This window comes from Phaseolus vulgaris, chromosome 7 (genome assembly GCF_000499845.2).
Source record: "Phaseolus vulgaris cultivar G19833 chromosome 7, P. vulgaris v2.0, whole genome shotgun sequence".
NCBI lineage: Eukaryota > Viridiplantae > Streptophyta > Magnoliopsida > Fabales > Fabaceae > Phaseolus > Phaseolus vulgaris.
The window spans coordinates 15,052,977-15,071,510 of record NC_023753.2 but is presented as its reverse complement, the minus strand read 5'-3'; the positions used below and the strand labels follow the sequence as shown (position 1 = coordinate 15,071,510).

General features: G+C 38.5%; 1 long non-coding RNA gene across 5 annotated transcripts; it reads right to left on the bottom strand.

The window, feature by feature from the left end:
- Positions 1 to 427: 427 nt before the first annotated feature.
- On the bottom strand, positions 428 to 5,270 carry LOC137829736 (uncharacterized). Of its 5 annotated transcripts, XR_011084068.1 has the most exons (8): positions 4,909 to 5,270; positions 4,695 to 4,791; positions 4,226 to 4,340; positions 2,479 to 3,569; positions 1,462 to 1,683; positions 1,266 to 1,326; positions 893 to 959; positions 428 to 646 (listed from the first exon to the last, which is right to left on the bottom strand). It is a non-coding gene; the product is annotated as an uncharacterized lncRNA (long non-coding RNA). The 5 variants fall into 5 exon arrangements; XR_011084069.1 differs by lacking the exon at positions 1,266 to 1,326 and having other exon boundaries at positions 893 to 966; XR_011084066.1 differs by lacking the exon at positions 1,266 to 1,326 and having other exon boundaries at positions 4,909 to 5,269.
- Between the last annotated feature and the right edge of the window lie 13,264 nt (positions 5,271 to 18,534).

The window sequence follows — 18,534 nt, the reverse complement described above, 5'->3', positions numbered from 1 at the left end:
CCGCATTATACGTCTGTGGTGGTACCGCATACCGCCAGAATTCTTGCCGCCACAAAATTTAATGTGGCGGTCAATTAAGAACCGTTGTAGCAGACGCCATATTATGCATTGTATAAAGTGGCGGTTTTAAGCGTGTAATTGACGTCAGTTATAAATGTCGTAATTTTAAAACTGGGTACACCAATTCTAACGTAAATAGTGGCAGTTTTAACCGCCACTTAATACGATATAATATGAATTTAATTTAAATTTTAATATTTATAATCATTAATTTAATTTCGTTTTATAATTTGATTTCATAATATTATTTAATTTTATATTATAATTAAATTTCAGTACGCAATTAAATTTCATAATATAATTAAATTATAAGATAAATTAATTTTATAATAAAATTATACCTCATAATATAATTAAAATTGATAAATATAATAATAAGAAATGATTTTATTCATTCATTAAGATAACAAAGTTTATAATGTCAAACTAATCCAAAAAACAATTAAATTAAATTGTCAAAATGTAAATTTTATTTGAATATATTACAACTAATGTCATAGTCCTAATTCTAATTTGTCTTGTTGCCTCCACTTGATCCAATAATATTCTGGTTCAGTGATGAAGTACGACTTCCATCATCCGATGCCTGAAATTAATTAAAATATGTTTAGAGTTAATTTTCAAATTTTAAAAAATAAATGAATTATTTTAGAAAAGAGAGAAAGAAAAAATAACATGTGACAAATTAATTATTTAAAATAGGAGGAAAGTGAAGCTTGCAACAAAGAAAGTTGTAGATGGAATAACTACATAGCAAATGAAATCAGTGTTATATATTAATATATCTAATTCAGGTAACAGGTAAGGGTCTAGACATGTATGCATACTCAACCTTTGTCGTTTCAATTTCAAATTAGGTAAGCTCCCATTGTATTCCTCGTTTTCAAAGGCCAGTGGACCTGCAAACTAATTTGTTATAAGGAATAAATTGAAACAAATAAAAAAAAAATTAAAGGATAAATTAGTCACTTTAAAAAATAATCTTTCAAAAATACTTTAAAATATAGCAAAGAATTGGAATTAAAATTAAAAATAAATATTAATTATTGTTAGTATTATAATAGTAATAGAGAAATTTTATGTTCATTAACTGTCATTCATCATAACAATAATAATCCATCAATGGAATTAAATCATAATCCTAGATATTGTTGCAAAGGAAATGCAAAAGAATGCAGCATTTCAAACTAGTTTGAAAAATCTACCTTGGAGCCGTTAGGGACCAGTTCTTGGAGTGTCTTAAGTCGCTCACTTATTCTCTCTCTTCTGTTATGTGATACACTCGTACAAACATTCTATCAGCATTGAGCTTATATTTAAGTTTTCTTAATTTGCAATCAAAACATGGAACATATATGCGACATACATAATTTAACTTAGGTTTGAAGTAATTAAGCAAACCTTGGCAGCAACATTTTGAGGATCCTTGAGTGGGCTTGACTTTGGTTTTGTTGCTTTACTTGTAGTTGTGCATGGCTTCTTGGCATTGGCAGCTTGCATGGTCTCTCCCTATAAACACCAAAATCATTCTTCCATTCTAATTAATTTAATGTACTTCTTATGGATGCTGCCACAAGAGCAATTCTTGTCCTTGTTATGACTCCTAATTAATCCAAAGAAGTCCTGATTCACAAAATGATTCAGATTAGTGCATAAAATACAATAATCACCTTACACACTATATTGATAGCTTGTATTAAAAGAGTAGGGTAAGAATATTCAAATGTACATTATAATCCATAGAATCTGGAAGAAATGACAAACTACCATAAGTACTGTTACTCTGCTTCTTTTTCCCACTCATACGGTTACTCTGCATCATCATGATATGGGAAGGTGTCACAATCACACATGCCCACGAGAATCTAATCAATTACCACTACCTATTTTCCTACCAAATGTTACCATCTCTATTACCAACTACATTGTAGCCCTACACAAATTCTAACACTTTCCTCAATTAGTTTACTTCAATTCACAAAAATTCCTAAGGTTATAAAGTTTTAAAGCAGATCAAAGAAATAGAGAAAAGGGAAAAAACACTAGCAGATTTGATCTAAGTTATAAATCTGACAAAGAGTAAGAAATTGTTGTCATGTTGTATCTTTTTTGGCTAGTGTTTGGACTTCTTCGTCGGTAAGCTTGTTGCCATGGAGAACCTTCTTGATTCTATCTAAGGTTGTTATGCGAATGTATTAAGAGAGAATGTGTGTGCCAGAAAGAGAGAGAAAGGAAAGAGAACAGAGAGTGTGAATGAACTAGAAAAACATAAGAGAACGCATTTTTAATAATCTTCAGACAGTGTTTTAATAATTAATTGTTGCAAACATATACTAGCAGATCAATTCAAATCAAAGCAATCATTAATCAAAATGGTGATCAGTGCAACAAATAGGTGAGGGGTTTGAAGACACTTACTACTTCCAAATAGGTAGGAGCTAGTCTTCTTGTAATAACGAGCAAGACGGTGGATTCTGCGCTCCACGAGAATCAACCTAAACTTGGAGTCCTTGTCCTTTCTATTCCTCTCCAGATGCTTCCTAATTGAAACTGCCTTCTTAATCAAATGGTCAAGTGCCCTATCTAGGTGCAATAAGCACCCCCATTCACTTTATTCCCAAGTGAAGACAGAAAGTAATGAAAAAAGAAACCCCAACAAAATTAAAAAATAACTTCATTTTAAAATATAATTATTATTCTTACAGTTTTATGAGTCTTTTAGTAATGTTATTAGATTGTGCTAGTACTAGTTACTTACTAATTTTTTAGTATGTGAATGGCATTAGATATATCTATATTCGTACAAGACACAATTCATGCTTTAACAACAAACACAAGCCAAATCCCGAGAGTCAATTAAGCTTTATTCACCACCACAAACCTAGTGTAGTCACTGCGTTAAATTCCCATGCCCCATCCTAATTTTCATATTCAGTATACTTAACTTTCTGTCGGTATGGGGAAACTGAATACACTCCTATATTTTCGAAGGTATTATCTTCTTTTACCAAAGGCATTTATAAATTTCATTTTACTATCCTATTTTTTTTATTATACTATTATAACAAATACTTTCTTTGTATTGTGCTATCTATTCTAATATAAAAATTGTCCACCCGACACCACCTATTGGTTGGACAGTACATTGGAGCTAACTTTTTTCTCCCAGCTCTTCTTTTAATTTTATTTAAAAACTATGCAGAGCACATACACTCTCTTGTTTGATAATAAACTTCATGCTGAATAACAACATTCAGGAAACATACTAGTAGGTAGGTATATGAAAGTATTATCAGTATGTTTTCATAAAGTTCACTTTTGTTGAATCTAACTAATAAGTGTCATAAAAAGCGGGTTTTGATACATTTTACGGTGGGCAGTTGCAACCTATATAAGAGTGATTAATTTTTTTGTTCGGTCCTGCTGGTCCAGGATTTTGGATCCACCATAGGGTGACATAGGTAGTGGAATTTTCTCCCGTCCTGTGCACATCTATTCAGACCTTTTTTCTGCATATACAAATTGTTGAGTCAAAATATACACTCAAGCCTTATTTCTAAAAGTCAATAATCTCAAGTTAGTATTAAAGTAGGCCTTGGTAGTCACTGCCTATTCACACAATAACAACCCAACTGGCTTAACAATTGAAACTGTGACAACGTACGCCTTAGCTATTGAAACAGTTATCTCCCTGAATCTTGATCGATAACTTACAAGACAAAATGGCTTGAATTGATGTAAATATTGTCCTACAGTATTGTTCTGTCAATAGGCTTTCTCTCTTTCTCACTCATTCATCACACTTGGTAGTTCCTATACAATATGCAACTATCAATACACATAACTATCGCAACTCAATCTAAAATAGCTCAAGGATTAGAATAAACCAAGCATCGGTATATATGCATTATTCAACAAGACAACCTTACCCAATTATGTCCATAAGAACTAAAATGTGTTGTTTGTTGTACAGACAATGGATTATCCCTCTTTTCGGCTAAAATATACATAGATAAACAAATACATCATGGACATACATGGTCAAGAGAAAAGGGAAATTAATGAAGAGCATCTTGATATCAACCAGTATTCTCAATAGTAACCAACTCTTAATTAGGCTAACAACAATTAAGGACAGGAAAAATTTGTGTAGTCAATGCATTACCTATTCAAGTTTTCAATCACGAACATACCATCCACCATCAAAAGATATGTAAGCTTTGGTCAGGATTTGCACCACTTCCATCCAGCAGAATTCCAGGTTTGTTAATACTATCAAACTGCATTTTATTTTTTGAAAATAAAAATCTACAAGATATTACATCATCTTATCTCTATATTAATGATTCATTCAAGAACTACGGAAAAAAAATATGATTTGATGATGATAGCCACTTGGGGAAGCCAAATGTTTCGCGTTACTTATTCTTTTAGCAATCGACTTAATGGGGTTTTAACAGAAACTTTGTCTGTTCAATATGTTTTTCAATTCAGCTTTCAACTATCTTTTCTGTTCATTCACTCAAATTACCAGCAGAGAATTATACCTTGGAATTTTAGGCTGCTCTAATTTTGCATTTGAAAGAGATATTGCATTTTCTTAGAACTCAAAATGAGTTTTAGAATTCTCTCACCTGCCTCTGTGATAACTTGCTTTAATTGCTCGAAAATCAGAACTCGAGTCAGGAAACTCTTTCTCCCCTACCGCCTCTGTCATAACTTTTTAGCTACCTAGTAAAAAGATGAAACACATAATGAAATACACAAATAGAATCACATGACAAATCCTAAACATCAAACAAAGCCGATGGTCGGCATTGATAAGAGAACGCGCGAGCATTTAATTACCTTCAAATTGGTTCCGTGTAGAGGCAGAGAGAGTAGGGTTTTGTGAGGTAGAGAGCGCTAGGGTTCGTATGGAGGCAGAGAGCGTTAGGGTTCATGTGAGGCAGACATCACAAGGGTTCATGTGAGGCAGAGAGCGCTAGGTTCGTGTGGAAGTAGCGAACGCTAAGGTTCGTGTGAGGCAGAGAGCGCTAGGTTCGTGTGGAAGCAGCGAGCACTAGGGTTCATGTGAGGCAGACATCGCTAGGGTTTGTGTGAGGCAGCGAGCGTTAGGGTTCGTGTGAGGCAGCGAGCGCTAGGGTTCATGTGAGTGTGAGGCAGAGAGAAGGACGAGAGTGAAAGCATTAGAGTTAGGGTTCACTATGATTTTCAAAATGAAATTAAAAAAAAAAATTATTTTCTTAACTTTTAAAAAAAAAAATTATTTTAAATCAAGTTAAAAATGTGAATATAGGAATAAAGGAATAAAACAAGTTTTCAGAAAGAAAATTATGACAGTTAAAAATGACATAATTTGAAAGATAATTATGGCGGTTAATGAAATGACGTATTATACTGAAATTTGTGGCAGTTATTAATAACCGCCATATTAAAACCGCCACTTTTTACACATTTTTTTGTAGTGGGCTAGGATTATTTTTTGATAAAATATAATTTTTAAGCAATTATATTGTTTAAGTTAGTTGAAGATATAAAAGTTTATTGAAATGGAAGAAATGATACAAACCAGTGGAAAATTGCCTTCACCCAAAGACAAGTCTCCAAATAACATGCAAAGACACCAATACACTAGTTGTATCAAAGACAAAAATCTAAACTACTAGCAATTATTTGAGTTCTAATGCAAAACTGATTTCTAAAGCAGTTTCCATCAGTATACCTCAGAAGTAGAGTCACCGTTTACAGGCTTTGCTTCATCATTTTTATCAAGAGCTTGTCTTTTGCGAGTAGCTTCCTAGTTTGAGGTTATCTTCTTGTGCAGACTTTAATACAACTTTGCCCTTACCTTTAGAAAAGTTAGTGCTTTTATCTTGAAGTATTTCCTCTGTAGATATGTCACCTATATTAACATATCATATGGATCTAGTAGAATGATGAAAAATAGTAGAATGACCCAAAACTACTCCTATCACACTACAATAAAAAAAGGCTAAAAAATCGTCAAGAAACCAACAAAGTGTGTAATAAAAAAAAATCTGAAATTTACCTATACTCGTTACCCTTTTTAATTTATCCATACCTTAAAGATCACCATAGTGCAATCTGTCAAGAGAACAAATATCCTAATTTAATCCAGTAGTCATGATCATCTGCTAAAAGTGGACATTATTTAGCCTTCCATTATAAATTTGGTTATGCCTAAAAAGAGAAAAAGAAAAATATAACCAACAAGTTCATCCAATCACAAATTAATGCAAAAGAAAAAAATTAATGTAAGAATAAACTACCAACTAATGCTTCACATTGCAAGTATTAAAACAAATTAGAAATTGTATTTATATATAATACAATTTATTTCTAAAATAAAGATAGAGAAATAACAAGAGAGAATGAATGGAGTTTTTGAAATAAGTTAATTAATACTATAAAATATGGTAGAAAAGTTACCTGTAAATGACATTAATTCTAAGAAAATAAAGAATGAAACACCAGTCATCCATTCTTAAAGTTCCTAGTTGTACCGACCGGTCCTCGGACTCGGGCGTTGACCAAAAGTCAAAGTGGGACCCCGAAAGTTGGGTCTGTTGAACCAAGTGGTGTTCAAGCTTTGAAGAATCCAAACCCTTTGAAGGATGTTGAAGGCTTGGCTATGCTTGTTGTTGCTGAGCTGTCTTAGTTAGGATCTGGGGTAGTTTGAGTTTTGTAATCCACTCTAGATTGAATCCAAAGCATAGGTATTCTCAATCTTTTAAAAGAAAAAGTGTTTTTCAAACTAAGTGAAAAACAACTGATTGTTTTGTCGAAACAACCAATTGTTTTATACTTAGATGTTTTTAGAAAAGATTGAAAACTGTTTTTCAAATGGTTGAGCTGTTAAAACCAAAAGAACCGATTGATTCGAGGAAACAACCGATTGTTTGTTTTGGTACCATAACATAAAAACTGTTTTAGCTTTGACTGAGCATTAAATGTTTTTCTAACTGTTTACGCTCTAGTCTTTAATGCTTTGACCAATCTTTAAATGCAATGAATAAGTTTGTTAAGATTTGATAACAAACATCTTTGAATAAATTCAGAAAAATAGATTTGAGTAATAAGATTTTTAACATAAGTTTTGAGTTTTTCAAAGAGTTGAGATTGCTTAGAGATTGAGATTGATCAAAGAGTGTGAGATAGGATTTCTGCTTGTATTGATTTCAGATTTACTTCTGTAACAAGTGTAATCCTTGTATTCTGTTGAACAAGTTTGTTTGTGTGTTTGCTGAGAAGTGATGTGTGTTCTTGAGGGGATCAAGATCAGCATTCTTAGTGTTGGTGTGTTGGCCAAGAGAAGTGTGTGTCTTGAGGGGATCAAGGTCACTTTCTTGGTTGTGTTGTAAGTGATCTAGGTTTGATTGCTTAGTGGAATTCCTCAGTGGTTTCTGAGAAGACTGGATGTAGCTCTGGGTTTAGAGTGAACCAGTATAAACATCTGTGTGAATTCTCTCTATCCTTAATCTCTTTAAATTCAGTTTTGATATTTGCAAACTGGTATAAACAACCGATTGTTTTTCTGGTGCTGTTGTTTTTGCTTTTTGTTTTGGCAAACTGGATTCCTTATCAATTGTTTCTTGAGATAATTTCATTCTTGACTTAAAAGTTTTCGAAATCTCTCTTTAAACCATTCACCCCCCTCTAGTTTAAAGCCATCCATTCTAACAGGGTCCACTGGAAAGATCAGCAGGACAGAGAGGAGTCTCGTTAGGATCACGGGTAAGGGGAGCCGAGGAGGGGGCGGCGTCAAGGCAGGGCGTGGAGGCCTCGGGCCTCGGCACCTCAATAGTAAAGATGGACCAAAAAGGTGATTTTCAAGCCACATCCCAGTTACCAGCATAGAAAGGCCCAGATCACGAGGGATCCGTGCATGGGGTGTAGGGAATGCGGTAGTATGCACCACCATCAAAGAGCAACTAGGAAAGAGACGACTCATAAGGGTAATGTCCCAGTGGTGATCTGCATGCATGGCACGTGATTGGGGCAGGGAACGCCTAGGATGGATGACCCCAGATATTGGGCACATGAGTTGGTGCCCAAGTGGTCATCCCACCAGATGCGCTTCGGTAGGGCAACCTTACGCACTAAGATGGCCCTAAGACTGGTTGATAGTGTCGTGAAGGTGCGCCTACAGAATGCTTAAGTCACAGTTAAGCCAGAAGGGCAGGGACACTGAAAGGTATATAAGGGTAATCACAAACATAACAAGGCACGCTTTTGTTAGTACGCGTTACGCATTTCTAAGAGAAGTAACACAGTGAGAGAGAACACACACAGTGATCTCAGAGTTAGAGTTTGGTGTTTCATTGCCCGAGAGACTGACTTGACCGTCGGAGTGCAAACGACCGCGAGGACGCCCTCTGTCTCTTTCTTTTCAGGTGATTCCATCGGAGGAAGGGAACGCAGGAACAGAAGGTCCTTGGATGTGAGGTTAACAGAGACGCAGAAAGACGCTTAGGTCAACCGGCAGGAACACTAGTCAATTTTGCTTTTCAAGTCAGTTTTTACTTCACTTTTTTTTACACCTACCATTAAACACCTTTACAACACATTAAAAGGTGCAAGTAGATGTCCAGAAAATAATGTGAACTACACGTTAGTCTAACTTGCAGTCTTAGAATGAGAGATTAGTCATTTCTTTTAAGAAAAAACAATTCACAATCACATGATGACTCACTAATACATTCTTAATGTGTGTGAATCATTTTGGTTGTAAATCTAAAAGCCTTACCTTAATCAAAATTTTCCCATTCTATGGTCACCGCAACAGAGTTAGATTGTTGTATTGGTTGCTGCTTCTTAGGATTTACCCGCCTTCTCTGAAAGTCATCATGACAATGCATCTTAATCGTGTTTCCATCATTTTTAAGGGGAATTAAATTTTGCCCTGTCATCCTAAACATATCAAGCGTCTCAATGTGTTTCTAAACTCTCCTAACCTTCACATAATTTTTTTCCAAACAAATAATGTTAGTGACAAATATTTTTTAATATCAATTGACATATGTTTTCAGTTTTGAAGATCAAGAGTTAATACCTGCTCTCTTATCCGCAGTTTCAGTTCAGTACACCTTGACCATAAATTTCATCCAAATCAATCAATGTTCTCATCAAATTTTCAATCAAATTCTCACATTTAACTCTGCTATAATCCCACATGTGGAAGCATCATAAATTTCATCCAATGCAATCAATATTCTCATCAAATTTTTAATCAAATTCTCCACATCTAACTTTGCTATAATCTCACCTGTGGAAGCATCAGTCTCCAAAGCTGCAACCTGTCCAATTTCAGTTAATTAAAGACATTAATTAGTAGAAAAAATAGGTACTACAGTCCACACCACATAACTTAATAGTTAAATTGCCCATATAAATTGTGAAACTAAGTACCTTCTTGGATAATTTGTCAACTTCCAACTTTATTTTGTCAATGATTTTGAAGTCTTTCCCTTCTTTATAATTTTTAACTTCTCAACTATCCTTCTTTCTTTGTTCTCAATGTCCACAAAATGCACCAATTTTGACCAAATATTAAAGACTCTATAAATGATGTTTGGTATTGACGTATCTAAATTTTTCTTGTTAAAAACAATGGCTGCTTTTGATTTTGTTTTTATTATTTCTTATCCAACAAGTTTGAGATGATAGAAAAGAAAACGAAGCATCCAGAAAAGGAAGCAGAATATTCTTTTGTTGGAAGTTTAGTTTACAATATTCATAAAGGGAAAGGGTATTTCCTTGAAATTCAATTTGTTGTAAGTTTAACTATGATATAATTAAGGGAAAACATTTAAGAATTTTTGAAGTTGTGAAAGTCACGTAATGTTTTCTTCCATTTTATGTAACTAGGTGGTAAGTATTTAACAATATTTGAGCTATAAAGTTATGATGAAAATTACAAGTATTGAGTCTTGAGTGTTGACCAGATATTACTGAGAAATTATGGTTAAAGCTCTCATGATTGACCTCAAAAGTCTAATATTGTTCCTAATGGGTGTTCCATATTTCCACTTGATAAAGTAGTCTCGTGCTTCATAGCACGTAGGCCCAAATTCTTGTTGTAAAACTTTTTATTTTTGTAGTATTGTATGATATGCACACACACTCCATTTACTATAAGTTTGTCCTCATTTATCACTAGTATTTAAAAAGGGAATTGGGATCTCACGTACCTACCAAACTACCAAAACTAATTTAATAGGAATAAAGAAAGTGAGGAGGAGGGAATATTATAGTATAAGATAGGAGTAGTTGTGAAGGGAAAATATTTGTGAAGGATGTTGATTGCTGAAAAGGTTTATTTACCTTCAAACAGGGGAAGCAGTATGCTAGCACTGCCTTCTCATAAAAATAAGAAAAAAATGTTGCCTCTTTTCCCTCTCTCTCTAGCTTATAATGCAAATGTGTAATTTACTAATTTAACGAAATGTTAGTTTTGGCTATATGTAGCAACATTTGATGTGTAATGCTAATAATAGACCACAAAACCAATCCCACCCAGCCTGACCAATTCCTAAGCACAAAACAAAATAAATTAATGTATGTCTTGAGATTTATTGTCAATTGTACACATGTTCTTGTCAATTGTACACATGTTCTGAAAAGACAAAAGGTAAAAAATAACATAATTATTCATAAATAACATAATTCTAATATAATATCATTGAAAAATATTTCATTATGAATTTTTAGATGTTACAAAAACAGGGTATAGGACTAAGAGTAAGGTGTGAATCTCTATTCTATTTTCACTTTAGCGAAAATTTCTCGCTTAAGCGAAAATATCATAGAACAAAACTTATGTAGTAGGCAAATCAATTTTACATCACCCTTCACTCATTTCATTTCAACATTGATCATTCAAACTCTCTCACCCTTCACTCGTTTCATTTTCTACATTGATCATTCAAACTCACTCTCTCTCTCTCTCTCTCTCTCTCTAAATTTTTAGTCATTCTTCCAAAAGCCACAAAACCTAGAAAAAAAACCAGCAAGGTGCAAAAATGGAATGCAAAAATGTTGGCGCGAAGGGTTATAAGGCAGCGACGAGGTGGAAAGGCGGTGCAGGAAGAAGGAGAAGATGACCGTTACTTGTGGAGAGCCGACGATTATGATGTGACGGGGCGCGCACGTGCGATGATGGAGTCGTGCGGCGGTCACAAGCGGAGTACCCACGCAACGTTCAGCGATGGAAGCACGCGCGGAGGACCCACCAGCGAGGTGAAACCGCGGTGAAGAAGCTCCGCAGGTGCGGCTCGAAGACGACTCACAACGTGGGGCTGGGTGGCGGTGACGAGCCACGACAGGTGCAGACCAAGTGGAGAGAGTGTTGGATTCAATAGTGTCAAAGTTCAAGAGGGGGGGGGGGGTGAATTGACCTTTTAAAACTTTCGCGCAGATTCAAGTTTTATCACAGTACACAGAAAATAAATCAATTTATTTAGTAATGAACAGATTTATTTTTACACTGTTTATGTATTAAAGCGTTTATACCAGTCAAGTAATTCTTGAAATTATGCAGATTGATTTGCAAGCTATACACACACTGATTTTAAGAGGATATTATGTAAAACAGAATCAGTGACCTTCAATTTTTAAGCAAGTGATAAAGGTTCAATTATTAGCTTGACAATCAATTGGGTAACCTATCACAATCAAACTGTTCCAGTTGTAATTAACAGTTAATTTATCTTCTTAACAGAACCAAACTGATTTTTCCAGAAAATAAGAACAGAATGAACAAGCCCAGAAAGAACAAATTTATTTTTAATTGAACAGATTCAATTTTAGACAAATTAACATATAAGCAAGAAACCGAGTGCAGGGATGAAGAGAAATGAACACACAACAGTTATACTGGTTCACTCAAATGAGCTACATCCAGTCTCACCTAATCCAAGGTGAAATCCACTAAACAAACGTACCAAACACACTTACACAGCCACTGTTCTTGAACCCTACAAGAACCTTGGCACACTTGTTGTAAAACACTATTTCAGCACACACACTCTTCAAAAAACCCTATCAAGAAGAGCTTACAATCACACTATACAAGAATTCGAAATATGAAACGAATACACGTGATAGAGAATGCAGAAATCTGCCTTAGACCAGTAGAACAGATTGCTCACATAGTAGCAGCACCTCTAACCAAGCCTTAGAGCTAACCAAGAACAAGCACACTTTTGATTTGTAAATTCTTTCAAGAACACATGCTAATTCTCTGTAAATCCTTAGTTCTCTGTTGTAAAACTTGTTTTCTCAATTGTATGATTCACCTTTAAACGCAGAAACAAGCTCTCCTTTTATAGAGAAACAACTTATAATAGATTTTCAAAAAATAGTTAAAGCTGTTATAAAAAGAACAGATTGAAAATAAAATGAACAGATTTATTTTCAAAAGCAGTTAGAGAATCTGTTATGTGAAGGAGACTTAGTCAAACACACTGGTGCAAGGATAAAGCGAAAAAAACTTTTAAGATACACATGGCACCAGACTAAAATGAATCCATTCATTTATAGATGAACAAATTTATTTTTCAAAACGATAACAGAAAAAAACTTAACTATTGAAACACATTCGTTTTGAGAGAGAGTGAAGACTTAGTCAAAATACTTGATGCACAAAACCTAATTTTCAAAGGCCTTAGTCAATGCATAAGTTTAAAAAAGAATATATTCATTTAGAAAAGAGCAGATTTACTTTTTATGCCGTAAGGGTATTTTTTCAAAACATGTGAAAAACAGTTTCAGAAAATTTGTGCTTGATCTTATCACATGGTCAGGGGTTAAGAGGTGAGTTACCAAGCAAAAAACCTACTCTAAACAACCTCTAAACTATACCTAAGACATACTTAAAGCAAATGTAAATACAAATGAAATTTACACAAATGGCTTCATCAAACACATGTCTTGATGGGGCAGCAACCATCTTCAACAATCTTTCCCTGTTTGATGGAGACAAAACCACATAGCTCTGTTGCTTTAAGAACCTGTACTGCACCAAATACCAAACCAGAAAATTGAAACATTGCATAACATGTGAATCAGTTTTAAGGTGCAAAATGTAACTTCCTGTTTCACCTAGCTTCACCTAGCATGGTGAGCTATTTTTCTCCCCATTTGGATTCATCAAACAACATTTAAGCATAGAGAAAGATAAAACATAAACACAACCATAACAGTCCAGAAAACAAATACAAATTGTTCAACATTACAGAAATATAAACTGATAAATGGAAAACATGGAAAGCAAGATTTTTTTTTTTTGATCAGCAAAGAATTAATTTAAATTAAGGGGATACAAGAGGGGTATCCCAACCCTTTACACAACCCAAACCCTATTTTCTACTCACGCTCAGAGATCACCACTACATTTCTAAGACGACAAAGATGCACAACTTCGGCGATCCCCGACTACACACGCACAGATACCGCCTATTCACCGACCGACGATCATGTTGGTCACGGTGATGATGTATACCTTCGGCGACCACCGACTACGCAATGCTTTATCGACTGGCAATCATATTGGCCTTCCACGTGTCCTCATCCACATCGCCCCTCACTTCCAATGACCTTCTGTTCTTCAAGGACGACGATGATTCACAAATTCGGCGATCACCGACTACGTACGAGGGAGATCGCCGCTTCATCGTTCGGCGACAACCGACTACATAGAGATTGTCGCTTTATCGACTGGCGATTATATTGGCCTTCCACTTGTCCTCATCCACATCGCCCCTCACTTCCAATGACCTTTTGTTCTTCAAGGATGGCGATGATACACAACTTTGGCGATCACCGACTACGTACGAACGGAGATCGCCGCTTCATCGTTCGGCGACAACCGACTACATACACACAGAGATCGCCGCTTTATCGACTGGCGATCATCTCCAGCTTATCAAAATACCCACAGATCCTTCCTCATAGCCTGCACAAGTAAGCGCTATATGGGCTGAGTGCAATATTTCTGCAGCATCAACCACCCCTTGGTTAAACACAAACAAATTACTCTGATCCCAAATACTCCGGATGATTACAGTCCATATTCCTTCCAGACCAGATTCTGTTTGTTGGAGAAGTGTGCTAGATGAAAACTTTCAAAGTGATTTTAATTTCCTTGTGCTGAACAACAATTGTATTGATAACCAACTCCTTCATGAGCAATACATCTAGCTCCACCCCCTATTGACAATCCCCCAACAACCACACCAGGCCCCGACAACTCCCACCTCCACTTCAGACCACCGTCCTATACTGTGTTCGCCCCCCACCTGGGCTATTCAAGGGTTGTACCTCCATGGAACCAGACAACATTAACATGACCAGGCTCACATTAAAGCATACTAAATTCAATTCCTTCCCCGACCCAAGAGATCCTCACTTTCTGAAAGTCCACATTAAGCTCAAATGGCCATTCTTCCACACCTGCACTTTACTTATAACTACATATGCAGGACCAAGGATTTAAAATCCAATCAGAGAACGAATAGGAGAACTTATGACCCTTGTGCTTCAACCACAACCACGATTTAAGTTGGGCCTTCTGCAACACTTCTTCAGCGTCACGTACGCCTTCTCTAAACACCACTGCATTTCTATGCTCCCACAGGCTCCAAATAATAGCTGTCCATACCCCTTTCCAGACCAAATTCTGTACTTGACTACCACTTACCAGATGGAAGCTCTCAAAGTGTACCGTAATGTCATTGTGTTGAGCAGTCAGAATACCTAAACATTTATGGCACATGGACCACACCCGCCACGCATGTTCACATTCCACGAAAAGATGTTGGCTGGACTCCTCCGCGGATAGGCATAACGCACACATGGTTGAGTTCATAACTACCCCCCGACTTCTCAGACTCAGTCTTGTAGGGATTCTCCCCAGCAGTACCCTCCAAACCAAGAGCATAACATTAGGAAAAGTTTTCACCTTCCAGAGGAGGGTATACACCTCTTTCTTTGGAATCCTTTCGGGCTTTGACAAGCACTCATATGCTGCTTTTACCGAAAAAACGCCATCTTTGCTACTCCTCCACAGCAGGGTATCCTCCACCTCCTTCCTAACTCTGACCCTGGAGATGTGGTTTTCAAGTTCATATTCCAAATCCGATTCCCATTCAAATCTACTTCTCCTCCAATTCAGGGTCCACCTCCACTCCAAATCATCCCATGCTCCTACCTCTTCCACCCTCTGATCTTGATTTAGAGAAAGAGAATATAACCTTGGATACAAAGTCTTCAAGGTCGAATTGCCAACCCACACATCCTCCCAAAATCTAACTTTATCACCACTTCCTAGATTCCATCCAACTTGTTCTAGGAACCACCCTTCACCTACTCCTTCTTTGCACACCTTCACCAGATCTCTCCACCACCATGACTGCAATTTGACTGGTACATGACCAAAGTTTATGTCCAATCCATACTTTGAGTTTATTACTTCATTCCACCTCCCTTCATGACCAGAGATAGTCCTCCACTTCCACTTTGCCAACAACGCATAATTAAACTTTCTAATGTCCCTGATGCCCAACCCTCCATCCCCTTTTGGTTTGCAAATATCTTTCCAACTAACCCAAGAGATAGATACTTCTAATATTTGTAATATAACTCTGCAAGATGCAACTGAACTCCTTCAATTTGATCATCAAGGTGCTGAAACCTTGCTTGAGTTGTGTACCGCCCAGGTAGTCGGAAGTGATGACATGGCAGCAAGCGATAATATAAGCGTGTTGAACGGAACACCTGGCTAACAGAAGGGAAGGAAGTGGGGGAGCTCATGTAGTCGCCAATCGTTAAGTTGGCGTGCTCCGATCTCTAGCATATCTAAACCGGCGGTCACCAGGTTTGTGTCGTAGTCGCCAGATGCGAACCCAGGCGACCAAGTGATCAGAGATCGCCGAGAGGAGGACATCGCCGAAAGATCAGGAAAGCTTGTTCAAGGCTTTCAAAGGGCACGAGTAGGATGAAGCTATCAGATGATCATTCCCTAGCTAGCCAGAGGTTGAGGCCAGGGAACAGCTTACCAGAACATGCACGGTGAAGCAAGTGAAGCAGATCATGATGGTGGCCGGCGAGACCACAGGGAAGGTGTGCATGGTGACACCCTGTACTCGCCACACAGAAGAGATCGCGCTCCAAGGCAGCTATACACCGAGTTACTCCTTGCATGGGTAACTTAGTCGAACAGCCTGAAGAGTAAGAAGTGACGCTCAAGCAGAGGACGCTCCAGATAGTGACACGTGTACAACTGGATGCGAACCACGTGTCCAGAGGTGTAACTGTCAGGAGAGAGAAAGTGCACAGGTATATAAGGGATTCTAACGAATTTCTGAGGTACGCGCGTTTAGAACACTTCTTTACGCTTGGAGAATACTTGAGTGACTGAGAGAGTTTTTGCACGGTTCCTTGAGTTCTTAGTTTTCTCTCTTAGAGTTTTGGTGGTTCCGTCACTGACTTGAGCGTCGGAGCGCGATCGGCCGCAGCGGCGCCACTCTGTCTTTTGCAGGTTCTTGAGGTGAATCGAGGTGTGAAGGACGGAAGCTAGCATGGTGCAAAGCCGATCCAGAGGAAGAATACCTTTGACAAGGCGAGGCTCTTGCGTTCTGGTCAACCGGCAGGATCATCAGGCGCCCACCGTGGGGCCGTGTAAAACCTGTCCCCATCCACAACGTGAGTTCTTGAAGTTTCTGTAGTTTCTGTGTGGTTGTGTGCTGGTGCAACCATTTTTCACCGTTCGTTCAAGCTCTTGTTTGGTGATTTCGAGTTTTCCACCGTTCGTTCAAGCTCTTGTTCGGTGATTCCGAGTTTTCCACCGTTCGTTCAAGCTTTGTTCGGTGATTTCGAGTTTTCCACCGTTCGTTCGAGCTTTCGATCGGATTCTTGGAGTTTCTTGCTGTTTGCGCGGTTTTCAATCGGTTGTTCGGAGCTTTTTCCGTTCGTTTGCATTTCTGGTTAGTGAATCGGGAGCTTGCTGGAGGAGCGGTAGTTTCGTGGTGAAGTTGCAAGTTTCTGTGAAGGTTTCGACGTCCGAATCTATCGGCGTGCTGTTGCAGTTGCGTTTTTGGAAGTTCTTGGGAGTTTGAGAGTTTCTGGCCGATTGATTGCTGGATCGATCGTTTGCTGGAGAAGGTTTTGTTCGTTGAAGTTCGGTCTGCTGAGTTTTCATGAGAAGGATGAGAAGCAACCGTTCAAGTCCCGTTGTGCCGGTTGCTACAGAAGGCGCCATGACCATGGCGTAGATGATGGAGATCATGCGTGCGCTGCAGGCGAATGTGGAGGCATCGCGCATAGAGCAGGCGAAGATGCATGAAGACCTGGTCGCCTCTCAGGCCAGGAATGAAGAGCTCAACAAAGTGACAGAGGAGTTGCGTCAAGCTCTTCAGGAGCAGAGAGGATGCCCAGTTCTTGAAGAGGTCGCGCCGTCGTCGCCGCCGCGCGTTTTCCCTATGCCATTTGCTCAGGCGATCACAGACACGCCTATCCCTATGAGCGTAGTACCTGTGAAGGCTTCTTTCACCGACGTGGAGGACCCTGAGGCACATCTCACCACGTTCCACACGCAGATGATGCTGTCAGGGGGCTCGGATGCTGTATATTGCAAGATGTTTGTGAGCACGCTCCAGGGAACAGCGCTGGAATGGTTTGTGAGATTGCCTACAGGTCACATAACCAATTTCCAGCAGTTTTCGAAGCTTTTCGTCGAGCAGTACATTGTGAACAAGGCGCCACCTAGGGTGTCTTATGACCTGTTCGACATAAGGCAGTACCAGGGAGAGTCCCTCAGGGACTACTTGAATCGCTTTGGAGCGCAGATGGTCCGCTCGCCTGCCAAAGACGAGGAGATGCTGGTATACGCCTTCAAAAAAGGCGTGCTGCCGGGACCTTTCTGTGAGGCGCTGATTAGGGCTCACCCCGCCACGTTTGCTGAAGTTAGGCGACTTGCGGTGGCCCACATCGCCGACGAGAGTGAGGTCGCCGAGAAGAGAGGAAGCGTGGCCCTTGCTAGGCCACGTGCCCAGACTAGAATTCAGCCGCAGAGGGTGCTGGAGATGATGGTGGCCAAGAAGGATCAAAGGACTCGCCATCCTTATGATCCAAGGAAGAAGAAGGGAAGGGGCCCAGGGCGCCCCAGGGAGTACAATCACCCACCAAAGCACAAGTTTGTCATGGGGTTGGCGGATCTGATCGCCATTCCCAACATAGCAGCCAGGCTTAAGGCACCTGAGAAAGTGGGCGACAAGGTGTTGGGACCAAAACCAGACGCCTGGTGTGAGTTCCACCAGAGTTTTGGTCACACCGTTGATTCGTGTTTGGCCCTGGGATACCAGCTCGACGACCTGGTCAAGAGCGGTTTCTTGAATGATTACCTGCTGGATAGGAGGACGGGAGGTGCGTCGAGCTCCCAGCCGGCGAGTGGCG